Genomic DNA, 20,948 nt, shown 5'->3' with positions numbered 1-20,948 from the left:
AGAAAGGAATCCAGTAAAGATCAAGGCTACCTAGCTAATGTGCCCAATTTATTACTCTCGAACTAGTTTTCATTCTGATAAAAATTTCTACAAAATAAATAAGTAATTACGCTATCAAATAACCCGAAAAGAATCAAATTTATGTCCAATATAGAAATCATCAAATTAACAACTTACCTTGTCCTCTCCGTCAATGAAAATTTGTCACAATCGAAAGGCAATATATCTGCTTATTGTATAAATCAAAACTTCATAAAGCAGATTTCAAGGGACCAAGCTACAAATGAATTACATTATTCTAAATCCAAATTCACCAACATTTGTAGGCTATGGAGCACATGTGAATTTCATTTCATCTTTGAGGGTGAGGGTGTCACTGAGGTTGCTCAGTCCCCTCCTCACGTTATAATGCCAATCACCCCCATTTGTTCACAAAAGAGGAATTTGATTGTTGTATTACTGTTTTGTTTTAGCAACAGAAACCAAAAATGTCTTTGATACTTTCAGACCATCTCCAAAGATTTAAGGCACAAAAGCACAAAATTTGGCACCGACTATTCAGACGAACCACTATCAGTTTGCAATAACCAATCTGTGAATCCAGGTCCAACATTGGATCAATCATATTGAATTACATGCACACATAACTCCCATCCACTTTGTTAGTTAATATACATATATGAAAACATTTCATTGTAGACAGACGCAACATCATTAGTTTGTTTTCACAGTTTTTAGGAAATTCACAAACAACATTTTAGCATATAGCCAACAACTATCCAATAATGTTCTAAAGCCACAATTATGAAGTTTACAGTCCCCTTCATCCAAATCGAAATGAATTCAACCTCACACTCCTTCATGCAATCTCGAATCACCTGCAAATAACACCCAAAAAATATAAGTTTTTGTCATGCAAGCAAATTGAAATATTCCAATGAATGGCACTCAAAGCTGGCCATTGCTACTTGTTTACAAATTGGTTGCATTAAGTTTTCTAATCATTCAAATTCTATCCATAATCACTGTTCTTTGACAAATTGAACTTGTATGTAGTTTACACCTCACCCAGCATCCTTACTTCCCTTCTCCACATCCTTTGCTCCTATAAACTCAAACCTTTTTCCTCCTACATGTGGTCATTGTTTTACATATTATGCTGTACATGATACAATAGTATCACTTACTTCCTCACTAAAATTAGCAACGGATTGTACTCTATTCTTCATTAAGCAACTACGATGATAAAACTATTCCAAGTAATAAGCTGGTTTTTCATATTCTCAGTAAATTTTCTCCACAGCAAACAAAGAACCCTCAACTGCAACAGGGGAAGATATTCTCAGTAAATTTTCCTACGCATTTCAGCTTCACTTCTCAAGGTTTCAAGCACACAAAAGAGGTGTAAAGGAATTAATTAGGCACAATATAATTCTATTATGGGCACAATATAGTTGGTACTCACACACACATGCCTCTATGGAAGCTTGAACCCTTAACCTTCCTTTGGAAAGTAAGGGCCTGATACCACTATGTTACACACATTTTACAGCAACAAAATATAATAATGTATTTTTTTTTTTTTCGTTCTCTTATTAATTTAGTCCCAAAGATCCAATCACAAATCCTGTCAGAACTTAACCTAAAATTTGCATAAAATTGGGAAAGAAAAAACACAAGCAAATTACGCAGTAACTACTCAAAGGACTGCTAGTAATGGAACATGTAGGAATAATAGGGCCCATTTCCTTTTTTTTCCCTGTTGTTGGCCATCATAAGTGAAAGGAAAGGCAATAAAAGATGGGTGATCATCTACTCCATACCTTTATTTCCCATTTAATCTAATCTGCGCCCAATTGTTTCAACAATCTACTAATTTATTTTAGGTAATCTTCTTTCATTTGTTTCTAAATATCAAATAGTTCTTTTGACAATATGAAGCAATTATCAGCTTTCTTCCTTTTATACAAGATGCCAAATACTTTCAAACTCAGATATACTTTCCAAACAAAAGGATATTTAGAACATATCACACTGATTTTTCATTTCACTAGACAGTAGAGTGGGAGGCTTTAGATGCTGTGGGTTCTTCAGGGAAAGTCCTTGTGATGTGGGATAGGAGATGGGCAAGCCAGAGCCAGGAATTGAAGTCAGGGGGTCACAATGAGCATGGTAAAAAAAAAAAAAAATTAAAACCCGCGGCAAAATTTCAAGTCAAAAAATATAATTTCTATTCAATTACCATATTTGCTATTATTCTAAAATATATATGGTAAAAAAGACTAAAAATAAAATGAAAAAATCAGTTTAAAATTTTTTTTCCCAGTAAATTAAAGAGACAAAGAAAGGGGCAGAAAAAATCAGTTTAAATTAGATCTTATAGCACAATAAATGTTTATAGAAATCCAAATGATTTAGTTTATGTTTCAGATATACCTCTTTCCACTCTTGAATGTTCTTCATCTGAGAAACTTTCCCCATTGTGAAGCTCAACCCCAACACTTCCTCCTCCCCGTTCTCTTCCCTCTCTCTCTCTGTATATATATATATATATATATATATATATATAAATTGAAATCTGCTCCCTCTTTCTCTCTCTAGAACTCTGTTTATTTCTCTACTTATGCAGCATGTGTTTATTGTAACAAGGAGGAGATGGAAGGAAAACCTCCAGGGTTCAAAACTAGAGCAACTAGGCAAGGCAAGACAGAGAGATGATGGATGAGAGATTCTCGGACTGTAAAAGAGAGAAGGGAAAGTTGGAACAAAGAAAAACTAAAGAGGAAAAGAGAAAAGTAGAAGGGAAAGGTAGAATAAAACTGCACTGTACCTCTCTTTCTTCCCTCTTCCTCTCTATGCGTGTCTTGGTCGAGCAGAGAAACCTCTTCATTGTTTTAACTTCTAGCAAATTGCATCTGTTGATCTCCGGCCTCTAGTTTCTACTAGTATTATTTTTGGTACTCCCAACTCCAGTTAAGCGTTAATACATATATTATGTATATATAAATTCTCAGTTCCCTACTTTTTTAAGAAATCTGTGTTTAAAAAAAAAATTGCACCATTGCCAACGATTTATATATCCTTCCTGACTCAAACTTGCGCTCTTATTTATCAAAAATAAATATGAACATACTTATCAAAAACAAAGTATGAACATCTTATCAAACCTGAATTCGTTTTCAGTCTCTGTTTTCCCATCAATATGAACATCTTATTAAAACTAATCTTCTAAGCAATAAACCAAATTTATGTGATAAGAAACAATAAAATTAAATTAAAAAAAAAAAACTATTTATTTTATTTTAACAATCCAACCAAATTCGAAGCTGTGCAAGATGACGACGACAAAAAAAAATATCCGAGAGCTGTACGGCAAAATATGGAGCACACTTGAATTAATAAAATTGGATGATTTTTATGCTAATATGATTTACGATGAGAAAATAGAGATAATGTGGATAAGAAGAATTAGAGAGGGAGGATGAAACCAGAATCCAGAAAATACATGATAGAAAAAAAGGGAGAGGAGATACTATTTTAATGGGTGTGATACAGGGTTATTTTGGTCATTTTCTTTATCAGAGACTAAAGTGGAGTGCTTGGCGGCTTTATTGGAGCATGGATATCAGCTCCCTTAAAATAATTGTTTTTTTCGCTGACTGGAAATTTGCCTATTAATGGATTAATTTAATTTCAGAAAAGCCATAATTACCAAACTTAGAAAGTATCTCATGGAAAAGCAACTTAGGCAAAAGATGGTGTTGATTTTCACCTAATAACCCTTACCTTTCGTTTTCCATTTCATAACTCTCTTATTTTACCAATTTCTCATTTTTTTTCTCTTTCCTTTGACCAACTCTTCCGAAAATTTCATCCAACCATTTCCTCAGATCACCTCTTCTGGCAACCTCCCTAACATACATTTTTTTGTTTTTTATTTTTTATTTTAAACAAGATGTCTGTGTGTTATATTTTTTCAGTTTTTATGAATTTCTATAGATGTCAATACATATATATTTATATATATAAATGTTAACATAGGGTCCTTTCTTCCAATCTCTCATCGCTCTACTACTTTCTGCCAGTCGAAATATTATTAAACTAGTATTTTTATTTATTTTTAACTATTCCTTAAGTTTCATTTATGTTTATGATATGACAAAATTTTATTTAGAAATACTTGTAAGAGTTTTTATTTTTATTTCTTAAACTATTCTCTTAAGTTTATTTATTTTTATGAAATGATAAAATTTCATTTAAAGTTCTAAATAAAAATAAAAAAATTATGTTTTGCCTCTGAATTGGATTCCAAGGTCTATAAACTTTTTTCTAATTAACTTTTGCTTGATTGAATTGATATACTGGGTGTTTTTGATCTACTAAATTAATTTTATTATTATTTTTAAATACATGGGAAAATAATGTCTATCACCCAAATTTAATAACAATGACCCATCGACATATATATGATACACGCAAACTGCTGTGTATCTGTACAAAAACATTTACTCAACAAACTTTAATTTAGAAATGGTTTCTATCAAAGAGTTTTTTATCATCTAGAATTTCAAAACATTCCAGATACTAGATAGTATGAAAAATCAGTTTGCACTGAACTCCAAATAAGATCAGTTGCATTAAAATAATTTATTTATTGTTAGAAATATTTTTAGTGACGAATTTTGTATATCACCCTTCTAAAAGACAACTTTTTAGAGTATTTATTCGCCTTCTTAAAGAAGGAACATGTTTAAATGATCTCAAAAAAATCAACTCGGTCGAGGCAAATACAATAAATGACAAAGAAGGAACATATTTAAAATTCAACATGCTATAACACATTGGTTTTTTAGCAAATTGCAAATAAAACTCCCAAACTATAAAAATTTATTAAGCCCGTTGTTGCTACGCATGATGTTAAATTATTGATTCATCCATTAATTGAACTAGGTCATTTTGCTTAGTTTTCTTTGCGATTGTGTTACCTATTAATTTTATGTATACGCATTTTCATTTGTGTACATAGAAAAATTTATATAGCTTTTTTTATTATTATTATAGATTATAGAATTTTACCAAATTAATAGTTCAAGGAAGTTTGTTGCATCTCAACAGGTTTTCTTCTTCAAAAAAAAATTTTTTTCATTCTATGAGGGCACATGGGTAATTTTAACAGTTGTCTAACACACTATTTGCAAATGCTGCTACCTTATCTTGGAAGAAGCGCCTTCTACCTAGACAAGCGGCAGCGAGGCTCCTATTTTATCTTGGCTTGATAGATTTCTTCTCTACAGTGATTGGGAGGAGAGAAACTCATGTATAAAATAGACTTCTCATCTAATAACACCTTACTATTAGAACCAAAACCGAACAAAAAAAACTAAACAGCCACCAATCACCACCATTTTCCCCTTCTTAACACCCAAAACAGAATCCGCCCCTTTTCCCATCTTCTCTTCCACAACCATGTTCTACCTCACAACGGCTTCTATTTTGTAATGATCATGATTCCACCTGTCGAGATAGCATATCCAACAAGCCATCATTAGTCCAAAAACCTCTACATCCCTCTCCGAATGTTACCCTTATATATATTACAACAAAGGTGACCACCACTACCACCACCACCACCGATGTTACCTTTCAAGCCCCCATCATTGCTAGCATAAAACCTAACCCCCATTTGTTAAAGCTCCAACTTAAGTTGGTGTTCATAGAGGAGTTGATGAAACAATCACAAAATCGCAATGTTTCTTTAGTTTTGGATCATTTACGACATGGTTGCCATTGATTATTGTCTTGTACCTCACTCCTTTCTAGAACCAACCATCTCTCATGTGCTCACTAGCTCATAGACAGCTAGTAGTGCTCGATTTATCAACCCAGCAGACTTATATATTGGAAACTCCCCTCTAGGTCAAAATCACTGCTCATACTCAAACATATAAGAACCTTGGCTTGGTCCCACAGACTTCCAATGGTATCAAAGCGAGTTACTCAGCACATAGAGTTGATTTTTAGGAAGAATTATGGATTAAAAAATTAGATTTTATTTTATTTACACTGATGATTATGCTTTCTTTGATAATTTTTACATGATAATAATTCCAATTTATCTGATAGTTTTGTTATTGATTGTGAACGGATCTAAATTTGCTTAAAGATAATTATTTTATTTCTGATGCCTCTGTTAGGGTTTTTCATGTAAAAATACTTCTCTGCTTTCTTTTACTTATAGCTCTATGTGCTTGGGTGGTGATGATTGTTTTGTGATTAACTAATATACTGATTTTGAAACAAGGATCAACGATAACATAAACAGTTAGTTACGAAATAATATTCATGAGACCTATTGACACCCAAGACACTGACGTATTAGAGTCTTGGGAAACGGATCCAAAACTTTCACTACTGATAGTTTTATCAACCAAATAGAATCTTCACACTCATGACAGAGTTTCCAGCTAAACTTCATTCTGCTTACTAGCTAGAAGACTAACTTATAGGAAGTGAATACAACGAATACTTTGGAATGAAGTTATCAAGAAAAGATGACAGCATGATGGGGTGAAAAAACAAATTATGGTTTTCCCATTAAGACAGGTCTTTCATCAAAGAATACCGACCTGACTGTAGCACGCCTGACGGTGTTTTATCACCCATTTTTAACCCATTAAGAGCAGACAAACAACGTCTATACCAGGAGGATCCTGAAATCAACATATGCCAGATGGTTAAAATCTTATGACGATGGAATACCCCTCTAGCATTATGAAGAGATATAATAGACTGACAAATGAATCATTTAGTTGCGAAGTATCATATCAAAAGCAGAAAATAAGATTAGTTTCAGATACTAGGAGACAAGTTGCCTCAGTTTGTAACTTTGCACCAATCACGGCATTGTTATTTATTTTTTATTTTTTGAAAGAGCACTCAAAAGGGAAGCACATCCCAAAACAAAAACCAATCATGGCTTTATTAGAGTTCATTTAGGATAAAATTGATTACGATCCCAGTAAACAAAATAAAATCAAAAGCTTTAACACCATCTCTGACAGAAAACCAAGGTAAAACTTAGTCTCTCTAACATTACTCTTTATTCATCTTATGACGATGGAATACCCCTCTAGCATTATGAAGAGATATAATAGACTGACAAATGAATCATGAAGTTGCGAAGTATCATATCAAAAGCAGAAAATAAGATTAGTTTCAGATACTAGGAGACAAGTTGCCTCAGTTTGTAACTTTGCACCAATAACGGCATTGTTATTTATTTTTTATTTTTTGAAAGAGCACTCAAAAGGGGAGCACATACCAAAACAAAAACCAATCATGGCTTTATTAGAGTTCATTTAGGATAAAATTGATTACAATCCCGGTAAACAAAATAAAATCAAGAGCTTTAACACCATCTCTGACAGAAGACCAAGGTAATAATTAGTCTCTAACATTGCTCTTTATTCACCTTATAGATGCAGAAACAATATCCTTTGGAGTTTCCTGTGTCTCTATCCCTAACGAGGTCAAACCCATGCAAAGGCCTGCAACAAGCCAAACACTACATCATTAAAACATGTATTACCAAAATTGACAACATAACTAAGACCATCTCCAATGCAAAATGCCATTTTTGCATGCCAAATCTATATTTTGAGAGGAGCTACAATGTCAAAATGCTTTATTTTAGCAATTCTGCTCTAATGGTGCATTTCATCCAAAATGCTATATTTTTACACAACCACCATTCGTTTTCAAATACCATTCCCAACTACCGATTTTCAACAACCATTTTTTTTTTTTTGTGAGTGTTTGTATTTTATTTAGCTTATTTGCCTCATTAAAAATAAATAAAATATAAATTATATATTTGATTATATTATTAGTAATTCTAAACCAAAAAAATAATTGTTTTTAGGGCTGCCCTCTCAGCCTCCCCAATCGCCTCCATCTCTATTTTCGTTCTCAACTTTGAACTTGCCCTCTCTCTCTGCAACTGCAAACTACAAAATCTACAAGAATCAGAAGTTCAAAATCCGTATATTTCAGTTTATCTATCTGTCAGCAAGAATCAAAAGTTCAAAACCCATATCGGCATATCATTTCAGATTGTTCAAAAAATCAAAACCCATATCTTTCAATTTCCATCGCCTGTTGTTCCAGTTCGGGTTTGCCGTTCACAAGCTTCACCCGCTGTCTCTCAACTCTCAAGCTTGCCCCCCTCCCTCTCTGCAACTGCTAACGTGTCCTCTCTCTCTCTCTCTCTCTCTGCAACTGCAAACTACAAAATCTACAAGAATCAGAAGTTCAAATCAGTTTATCTATCCGTCTGCAAGAATCAAAAGTTCAAAACCCATATCGGCATATCATTTCAGATTGTTCAAAAAATCAAAACCCATATCTTTCAGTTTCAATAGCCCGCTGTTCCAATTAGATTATGCCATCGAAATTCAGGAATTCTGAATCTTAATTGTGGATACAGAGTAAAAGAGATGAACAACTATATATATATATATATATATATATGCGTGTGTATATATAGAATTTGTTGGCCAATAACTACAAAAGAGATGAACAACTATATATATATATATATATGCGTGTGTATATGCATGGAGAGAGGCAGAGAGATTTGGCAACTGCTATAGTTTGTGTTATATTTGGCACAAGATTTGACAAAGCTATATTTTGGCAGCCCATTTGACATGCCATTGGAGAGCCTATTTTAAACCCACCTGTTATATTTTGAAATTGGCAGCCCATTGAAGTTGCTTAAACATATATCCTTGCATAAAGCATGAGTCATTCATCAGTGCAGATAAAAACATGAGAAAAATCATTCGAGATTCAGTAGAATGACTACCCAAAGGACTCGAGAAATTCTAGAATACGTGCTTCAATAAAATAGTATGGCAATCCACAAACATAGATAAGGTCTGTAACCTCAGCTCCACCAATCACACTATCAATGGGATCTAGAATCAGCACACCAGAAAAAAAAAGATGATACGAAAAAGATACATAAATCCTTCCCTAAAGCAACTGGTTATAACAGTGATGAATGACGAATAGAAAAGCAAATAAAAAATGCAATCATCCATCATAAAGTTAGCTTTAATCCAATGAAACCCGAGAAAACTTTGAGATAGCATGCATAAATGTGATGGCAAGGTGAAGCAGTAAAATAGAATCCTGGGATATTATTAGTTGTCTATTTCTTCTGTGTAAGGAGCCTTGCTCAATTTGCAGATTCCTCTTATGCTCCATTTGCAGAGATCAGGCACCCCCCTCAAAATATTCTCTCTCTTAATTACCTCATAACTCTAGGTTTTGGAGGTTAACCACAGGGTTGTCCATTGAATTACTCTAATATGTTGAAAAAAGTAGTTGATCGTCTTTGACAACACGGTTTGTTCTGTATGCAAATTAAGTAGCAAAGGGGCAGCTATAATTTCCAATAATTTTTTTTGGGAATGATATCCTTTGCATTTACTTGCCGGGATACCAAAAAAAAAAGTACCCCACTTCATTTTCTTTATAGTTTTTAGACTTGGGGAGTGTTAGGTCCTTGTTTCTTATCATTTCTAGTCTGAAAGAATAATTGGAGAAACACTAATCCTGTGTAGTTTCTACCTCCTAGACATAAAATCAACTTATTAGCATCAGAATAAAACAAAAATAAAAAAGAAATACAAAGAAGCAGAATAGAGCATCCAATTATTACTAAACTCAAAACCTTAACAAGTTTAATTAAGTGTCAATTAATCAAAGCATACTATTGAGCTATAAATTTTAGTGGTACATCATCCTGGCAAACTGAATCATATTGCAAAATTTGAGGGAAAGAGATACAATGTCAATTTACCCAGGTGTAAGTCCTACAGCAGGCAAGTTAAGGTGAGGAATTGGTTGGCCAGGAACAAGTGCTGCAGCTAACGAAGGGTTGTAGTCTGTACTCTGTAGGCCTTTGAACCCTCACAGAAACTAGCAAGATTGAAAGAAAGAAAAAAGAAGAAATAAAAGAAAAGAAGTCAGACAAAAGATCACCTATGCTTTACACAGGTAAGTTAATCCATGTGCCAAAAAAATGTTCTTCATGACCAAGTAAAAAGTCCAGAAAACTTTAACCTAGGTAATGTAAAGCTCTGATTACTCAGACCCAACACTCAGCGAAATGACCATCACACATACGCTAATAGTATATCCAGTAAGTCTTTTTTATCTATCGGTTTGGCCCAGAGAATTTTGAATTTAAGCAAAAAAATAATTTATTGAAACTGCCACTCACCATCAACACTTATTGAATAGTACTCAATTTTCTTGAATAAACAAAGTTTAATAATGATCAGGATAACAACATAATGAACAATGAAGTTATAAATGTTAATTCAATTATACCATGAGACTGTCCATATTGATACAGGTTTCCAATTTTAAGCTATTATTTTCAATTTGGAGACAAGATGGGATGGTCTAAGTACATATGGAAATTATAATTGCAGCCTCAATGTGCATTTTTTTCATTCTTGTAACTTTTCTCCAATCACATCTTTAAAATCATCCTCATCATAGAGAGAGAGAGAGAGAGAGAGAGAGAGTTGAGCTTGCCTCAAACGCAAACCCATCTAGAGAACTTGCATTACTTGCTTCTTCAACTGTTCTCATCTTCAAATGCAAACTTCTTATCATGGTTAATGTACACATTTACAACCGCATCACCTACAATTAAAAATATAGAATCATTTATAATCTAAAAGTAAACCAATAAAAGGGACGAAAATGGGAAGCATAAACTACACACACACACACTTGGAAGAGAAGACTAAACTGACCCGGACAAGCAGAATTTCCTCCAATTGCAGTCATAACACCGCTAAAAAATATTGATAGTTGAGGGTTAAAATAGGTAAATTAAGATTGTAATACTCTGCTTTCAGAATAAAAAGGAAGAAAGAAGGCCGAGGGGCAGGCATATTTAGTAGGTGAGAGTTCAAAATCAAAACAGTTGACAGAATAACTGCAACCTGTAAGTCATGAAATAGCTTAGGACAAAAATTATGTTTACTCCATTACTGATTATTAATTTATTTGATGACAGGATTTGAATCGATGATATCAACAAGACAATTGGCATGCTTAGTGAACTACAAGATGAGTACAAGTTTGCTTAGCAGAGCTTTCAGAAGCCAGAGGAACAAATAATCTGTAGTGCCACATGCCCACTTTGGCTACATTAATTTTTGAAGAATTTTCTAGACACATTACTTCAACAAAGTTTGAGAAGTCCCCATTCTTCTGAGGGGGAATAAAAAAATTTGTGCAGATATAAGATGCAAAGATTTGTTTCTTAGAACTGAGAGTAGTGTGCCTGCAACACTCATGATTATAGTATAACATCATTTTGGTGCATTTTAACGAAAGCCCGAGACATACAGTACCATATATTACTTGGGAAGAAAAATCATATATCCGTGCTCAATAGGGGGTGCAGTAGACTATATTCTGAATTAGATTACAATCCCCATTATTCGTGGTCTCAGATGTGTAACCTACAAATAGGTGTTTATTCAGACTAGAGAACAAATACAAAGAAACAACTTGTGCCAAATTTGTAAACCCAATAATGTCAAACTATGTTATAAATTGAAAAATGAAACCAAGTTTTATAAAAGGAAAGGAACAAAAAAAAAAGGAAAGAAAGATTAAACATACAATACCTGAAGATAAAAAAGTTAGAACTACGAATTGATACCACCAAGAAACATCTAAATATGGGAATGTCAATCCATGTCAATTAAACACAGCATATTTGGGAAGAGAAATCTATTGACACTGAAAAAACAAAAAAAAAAATAAAAATAATAACCATAGTGTTCCTAACAAGGAAAAAAATCCCATTTTACAACTCGCTCATTAGCCAGGGGAGGAAGACCACCAACATATACACAACATGCATACCTTGTAACCTAATAGAGAAAGAAGCATAAATTACGTCACTAGAACAATATAAAGCATAACTAAAAGCATAAGTTATATAATAATAATAATAATGACTTTTACCTGCTGAGTCATGGCTTGGGCTGGCATCAGTGGAAGTCTGGAAGAGCTCCCAACTGATTTGGATGCAAACAATGAAAAGGAAAACCAGCAGAATAAGGCATTAACTAGTTCCTTTGTAAACCAATACTTGTGTTGTCTCAAAAGGTAACATATTTTGGAAATTTCCTGGCATTGTTTTTGGACCACCTAGTTGTCCTGCATATTTAACTATAAGAAATCAGGTGAAAAAGGAATGAGGCATTAAATGACAAAAATAAAATGTGTCGCTACTACATGTTGAGAAGCAGCACTTCCAGAAGCCTAAAACTATCTAATTATCAGAACACTAATGCACTAGAAATACACAAATAAAAATATTTTGTGCCTAAAATAACAATCATTCAGGTAATAAAATAAGAAATAAATTTCATCACTGCAAATGCTGAGGAATGGTTGTTATTTGTAAGTCTACCAAATAACAACAGTTGCAGGATGAAGACAAACAAGATCCAGCTAATTATGCATTGACTCATCTGAGCATTAAATCTACAGTGGTCACATCCATGGGTAGCACAGTGGGACATGTAGCCCATCATTGCCTTCTTGCCCAATGATAGACAAAAATAAAAACAATAGTTCCCACTTCCAATAATAAACAATAGGTAAGAAAAATAACTGAAATTGAACAGAAAAGTAATCACAAACAATTACCAAACTCAAATGCTACAATACTTCCTACATAACGATGCAGCACAACTGAATGCTAATAGGAAGCTAATCTACATATATACAGAAGACAAGTTCTAACCTGAAGCTGCACCGCGAGTCATCATGGAAGCAACAGCTGGTGCCATGTCAAAACTACTTGTCCGCTTGCTGTAGACAAAAGAAACGTAACATGATAACTACTGATAAAATAGTTTTCAAATCCAGAATAAAAATAGCATCAACTTCCAATATAAGTTTGGTCAAATTAGTTTTAACAAAATAGAATATAATTTTGTGTCAAATTAGAAAATAGGGATTCAACAAACTTACTATAATAAAAGCTACAAAATTAAAGAAAAGGTAAGTATTTACAGGAAGAGATAAGGAAATGAAGACTAAAAATCAGTACAAGCTACAAAGTTAAAGAGGGTAATTATTTACAAGAAGAGATGAGGAAATGAAGACTAAAAAATCAGTACAACAGGATAGGACACACAGATAACATCATACAATAAGAATGACAACTTATGGAGGAGCAAATGGAGACTCCCTATTTTTCAGGTTTGCCATGTCAGAAACAGCAACACAGAAGCATATAGAAAATTTTGGGCAGACACGACAGATTATTGGGTTGTCATGCTGCACAACTTGCCACCATGCTGGATATTGGACAGTGGACACTGACCATCATGTCAGCATCCTCACTATATAGCTCTAAACTTTTATATTTTCTAGGCAAATGAGGAGCCTAAGATTTTCAGAAACTGAGAGGGCGCCTACCGTTTCTGCAAGCAACACCTTGGCAAAAGGATTGGTAAAATTAAGCAAAATAAATGGAGGAAACTTACCAAAAAAAATGTTTATAACTTTATTTAGCAATATATTTTTCAAAAGGTGTTTAGCAATATCAGAGCATGTATACATGTAAATATATTTGTCTATCTGAATATGTATTTATCAATCTATCCATATCATGATTCGCCGAACCGGCCAGTTCGGAACGCAATTTCAAGCTTCCAATACCAGTGCCCAGCAGTTTACTGGTTGGTACTTGATTTCACAAGTGAACGCAATTCCCACCAGTAGCAGTCGCTACAGCATGTAATGGCCATTTCTGGCCGGTTCGGTCAATTAAAAAGAGGCAAACATAGCCTAAAAGGTCATGCATTGGTGAATGATTAGAGAATGAGAAACACCACGCTGAGGCCTGAACTTGGGACCATGTGCGTTAAATGAAGGCTTCCAGCATTCAGCCTCCCAACCAATCTTCAAGTTATGTCCTAGTTAGTGCTATTTTCATATTTATTCAAACCTTAACTAGTTATTATTATATAAACTCATTTACGTTATACGTAAACAAAAAACATCTTTTAAATTAATTTTTATTTTTACTTTTTTAATTCTTACACAGTATGTGTAATTTTCATTTGTTTCATAATTAAGTTTACTTTTATTCATTAATAATATAACTACTAAGCATTCTTAACAATACGCATTCTTATTTGTGTTAAATGGTCTTCAAAAATAAAAATATAAATTACTAAAATTCACTAATAATCCAACTTTATCAAATTATATTGTAAAAAGTTATGTATTGGTGCATTTTGAGCCTTATGTGCGAGAGAAAAAAAAAAAAAAAAAAAATTCATGATTACATTAACCAATTCGGTTACACCGATAAGGACCCGATTCCACTACACCGCGACAGAGAAAGAATACAACTTTTTTATTGTTTTTTAATACATAAACAGATTGGGTAAATACAGTTAGACAGAGAAAGAATACAACTTTTTGGAAGGTCCGTGACTTTTGGGATGCGCGTCTTTTGGCAATAAGCCAACGGACACTTTTAGTTGGTTCCCAAACATAAAATAGACTTTTTATACAGAGAGAGAATGTGATTTTTGGAAACTCAATCCCTGCTCTCACACTTGACAACTGAAATTTTTATGCAAAAAATGACTCTCTTTAAATTTGATCCACATTCTCACACTTTAAAACTGAAATTGAGATCAATATACTTCCCCTTAAATGAAAGGTAGCATCAGTTCGCAAAATGATCACCATATTTACAAAGCTGATCAACATAGTTGCGGAATCAAAAAGGTTCTAAAAGAAAGAAGAAGAAAATCCACCAGCAATTGCTAACAGTCCAAAAAGAACCAATATCTGAATAAGTAAAACAATATTACCAATGAATTAAGAAAATCTGTAGCAATATGTTTGCCAGCAAATAATACCAATAGGGTTGACCATCCAAAAAGAAATCAAATTCCATCAATGAGAAAAAACAATATTATCATTTGTCTAGGTGAATAAACAGCTGTTATAGCAATCTGTTTATTAAGAAAACAATGTAAAATTATAGCTTTTGTATGCCAATATTTATCTGTAAACCGACATCTACATGGAGCATATCTGATCTAATATTTTTTTTTTCCCTGAATAGTCTAATATAGAGCACAAAAAACATGTTAAAATAATAAATAAAAATAAAAAGTATCATAAGCAAGACATTGAATATGCTTAAAATAAAGCTATTCAAGACCTTTTCAAGGGAGATCGTGAATGAGAGTGAGATCTAGATCGATCGTTAGATCTATCCTTTGATCAGGACTGTGATTTTTTTTTCCTGAATAATCTAATATAGATCGCAAAAAACATGTTAAAATAATAAATAAAAATAAAAAGTATCATAAGCAACAGATTGAATATGCTTAAAATAAAGCTATTCAAGACCTTTTCAAGGGAGATCGTGAACGAAAGTGAGATCTAGATCGATCGCTAGATCTATCCTTTGATCAGGAACGTGATCTATGGCTGCGACACCTTTCTCTGTTTTGATCATATTCATTTTGTCTGCTAAATTAACAAACTATATATCAAAACTTCAAAGACACAAAAAAAAAAATGTGTTCCAAATTATTGTATAAAAATATATACAGCATATAAAAGGCAGAAGCAAGGCGAAAGGAAGAAGTAATGACTCCTCTCCATACACATTAATTGTTGTATTACTGCTCTAACCATTACATTCCAACTTACTCAGTGAAATTCACCAACCAAAATATTTAGATGATGAAATGGTGCCCAAATGAAGTTCTGAAAAAACACACTTTTAAAAGTTGTCTAATTTAAACCTAATTTTTAAAAACAAATTTTGTAGAAAAATCACATTGGGCAACAAGTAAGAACAATTATTCATAGAAAAGCCACAATGCCTCCTATCCATACACCTTCAACAAATTTACAGCAATTTGACGCCTCTACTTGAATTTATCCAACTTCAAAATCCTTCCCAACGCCATTGTCCACCCAAAAAAAAGCCACCTCAAGAAGGGCTTTTTTCCTCCACACTGCTCTCCACGGAATTGACTTCCACAAGATTTGCATGACAACATGGGAGTCGTGCTCCCGAAGATGTTTGGCGCCTTAGCGCGCCTTGGGCCTTAAACAACTATGATATATACATAATCAGTTCCAAACAACCAACCACCATTGGGGGGGTGTTACAAAATGATACAACTGATGAAGATAAGAAGGATGAGAAATCCTCCAAAGAACAACTAAACAACATATCAGACCAGAAGAACAAGAATAAATGGCATATGATTTAACCACAAAATGCATGAAAAGAAACTCACTGCTTCAAGGAAATGACAAACTGTAACCTATCATAAGCATGGTCCCTAGGATGGCCATGATCCCTATTTGTGTCCCTTCCTCTATTATTTCTCGCAATTCACCCCTTGTAGTCACTATTACGGACATCTCGATTGTTATACATAATCTTGATCCTGTTCTCTAGTCCTCAACCTCTTGTGGTCTGATTCACGTGATTTAACCTGAGATAATTGAACATAGTCAAAATTGTAGTGCACATGCATAACCAAGATCAACAAAAGCCACACAGAAAGAAATATGAGGATGTACATTTTACAAAATGAGATAATCAGCAACAAAAAGAAAAAACTAAATTGAGCACAAAAAGGGAAAAAGTTGATTAAAAGAAATATTTTCTCAGTAACTAATATCATAACTATCAATTTCTTCGGACAACAGCTTCTATATGTATCGATCATCGGCACTGAGACATCACATGAGCAGACCATTTACAATTCTAGTATCACTAGCAAATATTAGGAAAAGCAAACTGTATTCTCACTACATTTACATAAACAACCATTTAGCTACTCATACATTGATTGTTTTAGAATTATATGAAACGATGTTGCCTCTACCTTCCAACAAGCACTAGAGCTTGGTGATGGTATTGAGAATAAATGATCGTTCATCCAAGTGGTTCAATTGTACAAATGGATTTGTTGCTTCACATGCTATGTATGTTCATCAAGTTCAATTGTAATGCTAATTGATAGAGATGCACCATTCCTGCCTTTAGAAACAACCACCTTCCTCTACTAATATTAAATTTTACCTTTTTTCTTTGAGCAATGCTGTAAAAAAGAACTTCAATTAAAGCTTCAAATGCAGAATGGTGTAGCGCCATTATTTTCCAATCATTTCAAAACAAAAGATCATCAACATTCATTCTAATTTCTCTTTTACTGAAGTTCTTGCTAAACCTTGCCCATTTTCTTGCTAAGATAAGATTCAGATTGTAGAGCATACTCATTTTTATGTATATCCAAATAATGTACAAATGACACTAGATAATAATAATTTTTGGTTGGATAACTTGGAATGGAATTTTTGTAATAATCCTCAATGCAGCTCCACTCTTAGCTATCTTCTTCACACAGCAAATCAAAAGTGTCAATATATATATATAAATATATATATAATATATCATGTAAACTTTAGGAAGATTTTAATTTTTCCCAATCACTTGATAAAATAAATAGACCTGTTTCTCCAAGCATATCAACAAGTCACCAATTCACACACAAAGATCACAACAACAGTATGCTTAATTCATAATCAAACAAAACCTATAACTAATAAGTTTGAGTCACTGTTACAGACTATCGTAAAGTTGTTCTTAAACAAACAATTCAATCTGTTATTCCAATTTTAATCAAACAATGAGAAGGAAAAACAAAACAAAAAAGGCCTTGTGATACTGCGAGCTTCGAACTTCGATCTTCGAAACCCTAATCTATGCGCTGGTCTCTTTTTCATAGACTGATGAGACAAGAATGTTCGAGTACACCCAGCACTGCGCTCTACCAACTTGGCCACTAGATAATGCCCCCAAAAATATACTTTAATGCTCATGATATTTTGATAACATATTATCACAAACTGATTAAATGCTGATATGTATTAATAAGGACGGACACTTCTACAAAGGAGTCGTACTGGTGTCGTGTCTATGTCGGGCACCAACACTTTTCGGACATTCGTCGGACACGTGTCCGATTCTTCATTTATGTGTCCATAAATAAAAATTAAATTTTATTATAGTTGAATAATATATTAGTCGCACCACCTAGGCTTATCATTCACTGAATGGTGATCATCAGCTTTAATTATTGTGACACTCCAATGCTGATCTGGCTCAAACTCAACTTGGTCCGTATAAAGGTACGATTTTGTATGCATCAATGCTTTATTTTCAGTCAAATCGGCAACCAAAAATGTAGTTTCCTGTGATAGAAGGGGATGTGGCAATCATAGAAAGGATAAGTCTTCAAAGACGGCATAATTAATTTCAAAGCTTAAATCCCTTACAGAATAGTATATATGAAATTTAGTATGACCATTCAAAAAAAACTATGGACTCGCTGTCTTAAAAAAACACTATTTCCAAACTGAAACAAACATAGTAAAAAATGAAAACAGAAAAAACCATTTCAATAGATTTCACAAGAATTTTCACTTAGCATATTGGACATGCTGAAATGTTTACACAAAACAAGATACCACCATAATGAAAGTTTCAAGCACAAACAAAATAAACAAATAGAAATCCAAGCAGCTGAGAAGATTTCTTATCGTGCTTACATCAGAAAACCCTCTTCTATGGCCTGCAATAATGTTGCAAGCAGGCAACCCATCTCCTACCCAAATTCCGAAGTACCAATTCCAGAATATTTAATGGCCATGAAAGCTTCCCATTTCACTTTTGGAAATCCAATATACCTCTATGCATATCCAGGCAGGATTAATGGACTTACACTCAAAAATTTTAACCATCATCAACCTAACTTGACAACACGGACCCGCACAAGTTAAATAAATAAATAGCATGTTAGAGAAAACAAATACAACACAAAACAAGGACGTGAATGAAATATGCTACTGGACAGAAAACAACCCCTGTATTAGTTATACACAATCATATCCATGAAAATGGAATTCGCTTTTAACATACAATTTGTTTGGCCTATGCCCAGCTGGTGATGATACCTTTGTCCTAACTGAAAGTGGATTCGAAACGATAAACTTGAAGAACTGTGGAAGATATTTACCCTTGGTATCCCCATCATTATACAAAGCAGTGCAGACCAACCTAAAGATGGTCGAGCAACAGTGCATTGTCAGATTACAATACAGTTGCTGTATGAATAAAAGGAGACGATGAGAAAGAGAAAAACCTTGAGATGCTAGCGATATATAACCTACGTGTGTGCACCAAGTTCTTTCACATCATGTTCAACAATAAAATCATAATGCCTTCCTGCACTCATTGATTCAACAGGTGATTTTGATGTATCTAAAAGCACTATTCTCTGTCTTGTCTTTCTGTTTGAATTTCTGCCTCAAATAAATCAACAACTCACTGCTCAAGTGTTGTGTTTGTATCAAAGGAATCTAAATTTATGCTAGCAAACAAATAGTAACAAACTTCCTTATTTTCCAACACATGAAAGTGCAATCCCTGTATGTACACACGGAGACTAACATAAGTTTTTCCGATTGAATTTCTTATGGCTTTAGAGGGTATAACACATTTATAAACTTGTATCCTTGTTTTTATCACTTATTTGTCTATTCTGTCTAATTTCTTACAATCTTCAAATATTCTTTTTGTAATTACCATACAGATGATTTTTTTTACAGGAAGAGGTTAAAATACACATTGAGATACTAAAATTACACAACATTAGATAGCATAAGTTCCAACAAGGAGGCTTATATGTAGGCCATAGCGCAATAGAAATCCCAGGGGTCAAGCTTAATAATAAAAGCATAGGAATCACTGAACCGACGTCAATAGCGCAATACATAACCTCACATGCTTCATCATAGCGCTAATAAAAATATACAAAACACACACACACACAAGTACAGCACATGAATTAGAAATGGCATTCACTTAAGACGGCAGGGGGCTTATAATAGCCACTTAAAGCTAATAAAAGGCATTTAAGTACCAGATCAACAACACAACCATATGCAGCTATGTGTGCTTCCAACTACTATTAACATTTTTTTAATGTCAAAATTTCATATTTTCTAAAATTATACCATCAGTACTCTATTCTTACTCATTAAAATAAAAAATAAAAGAATGTCCTGTGTTTCAGTAATGTCTTACTAAATGGGCAACATAATTCTCAATTCAAAGAGCTTAGGAAGTTTATTTCAGTTAAATTTACCGCAAAAGAAATTGAATTAGCCAGTTCAAAGCACTACAAGTACACCGTAATAATACTATTTCAGCAATTTATGGGAGTAATCAACACCTTAATTATAACGTCCGTGACTTCAAAATTGGAACTACAGTATTGTAGATGCTAATGTAGCTTGTCTCCCCAAGATATATTGCCCTGCAGATCAAATCAGAATCTTCTGATCCATCTATATATATATATATATCTTAAATAAATAAAAATATTGAAGAAATTTAAACATAATTTAGGTGACGAACCTGATATTTAGTTTAGATTTCTCCAATTTTCTTTCTCTTTTCTTTTTCATCCTTCCACTTTTCTTTCTGTTTTTCTCTCTTTTCTCTTTAATCCTTCACTTTTCTTTCTGCTTTTCTCTTTGCCGTGGTGACCTCTCTATTGGTTCACCACCAAGCTCTCTCCTCTCACATACAGTAATAGGTCAAGTTCTAATATATGGGCTTATATATTATACCATGAAGTCATGGTTATACAAATGCTTGGGTCATTTTATTTTATTTATAGTTTAATAATATTACATCATATCATCTGGAAAACACTCTATTAATGTACACCACACGTTCGCCACGTCAGTGGTGGAGTAGTTAGTACCCTCTTTAC

General features: G+C 33.4%; 2 long non-coding RNA genes across 13 annotated transcripts; both read right to left on the bottom strand.

The window, feature by feature from the left end:
- Nucleotides 1-658: 658 nt before the first annotated feature.
- On the bottom strand, nt 659-9,987 carry LOC132305820 (uncharacterized). 5 transcript variants are annotated; one of them, XR_009481712.1, is made up of 5 exons: nt 9,869-9,987; nt 8,739-8,788; nt 7,472-7,547; nt 6,627-6,710; nt 659-878 (listed from the first exon to the last, which is right to left on the bottom strand). It is a non-coding gene; the product is annotated as an uncharacterized LOC132305820 (long non-coding RNA). The 5 variants fall into 5 exon arrangements; XR_009481708.1 differs by lacking the exon at nt 9,869-9,987 and adding an exon at nt 8,867-9,862; XR_009481718.1 differs by lacking the exon at nt 8,739-8,788 and having other exon boundaries at nt 7,472-8,293.
- A 624-nt stretch (nt 9,988-10,611) lies between these two features.
- On the bottom strand, nt 10,612-20,819 carry LOC132305774 (uncharacterized). 8 transcript variants are annotated; one of them, XR_009481691.1, is made up of 9 exons: nt 20,588-20,819; nt 20,403-20,486; nt 16,395-16,595; nt 15,490-15,612; nt 15,299-15,391; nt 12,851-12,918; nt 12,064-12,258; nt 10,836-10,876; nt 10,612-10,722 (listed from the first exon to the last, which is right to left on the bottom strand). It is a non-coding gene; the product is annotated as an uncharacterized LOC132305774 (long non-coding RNA). The 8 variants fall into 8 exon arrangements; XR_009481688.1 differs by having other exon boundaries at nt 15,490-15,609; XR_009481690.1 differs by lacking the exons at nt 15,299-15,391; nt 15,490-15,612 and adding an exon at nt 11,721-11,969.
- Between the last annotated feature and the right edge of the window lie 129 nt (nt 20,820-20,948).

Source organism: Cornus florida, unplaced genomic scaffold (genome assembly GCF_030987335.1).
Source record: "Cornus florida cultivar Cherokee Brave unplaced genomic scaffold, ASM3098733v1 CherokeeBrave_3.0.0_Hap2_Chr01, whole genome shotgun sequence".
Taxonomy (NCBI): Eukaryota; Viridiplantae; Streptophyta; class Magnoliopsida; order Cornales; family Cornaceae; genus Cornus; species Cornus florida.
Note: the sequence above shows the minus strand (reverse complement) of the source record. Positions and strands in the feature narration are given on the sequence as shown.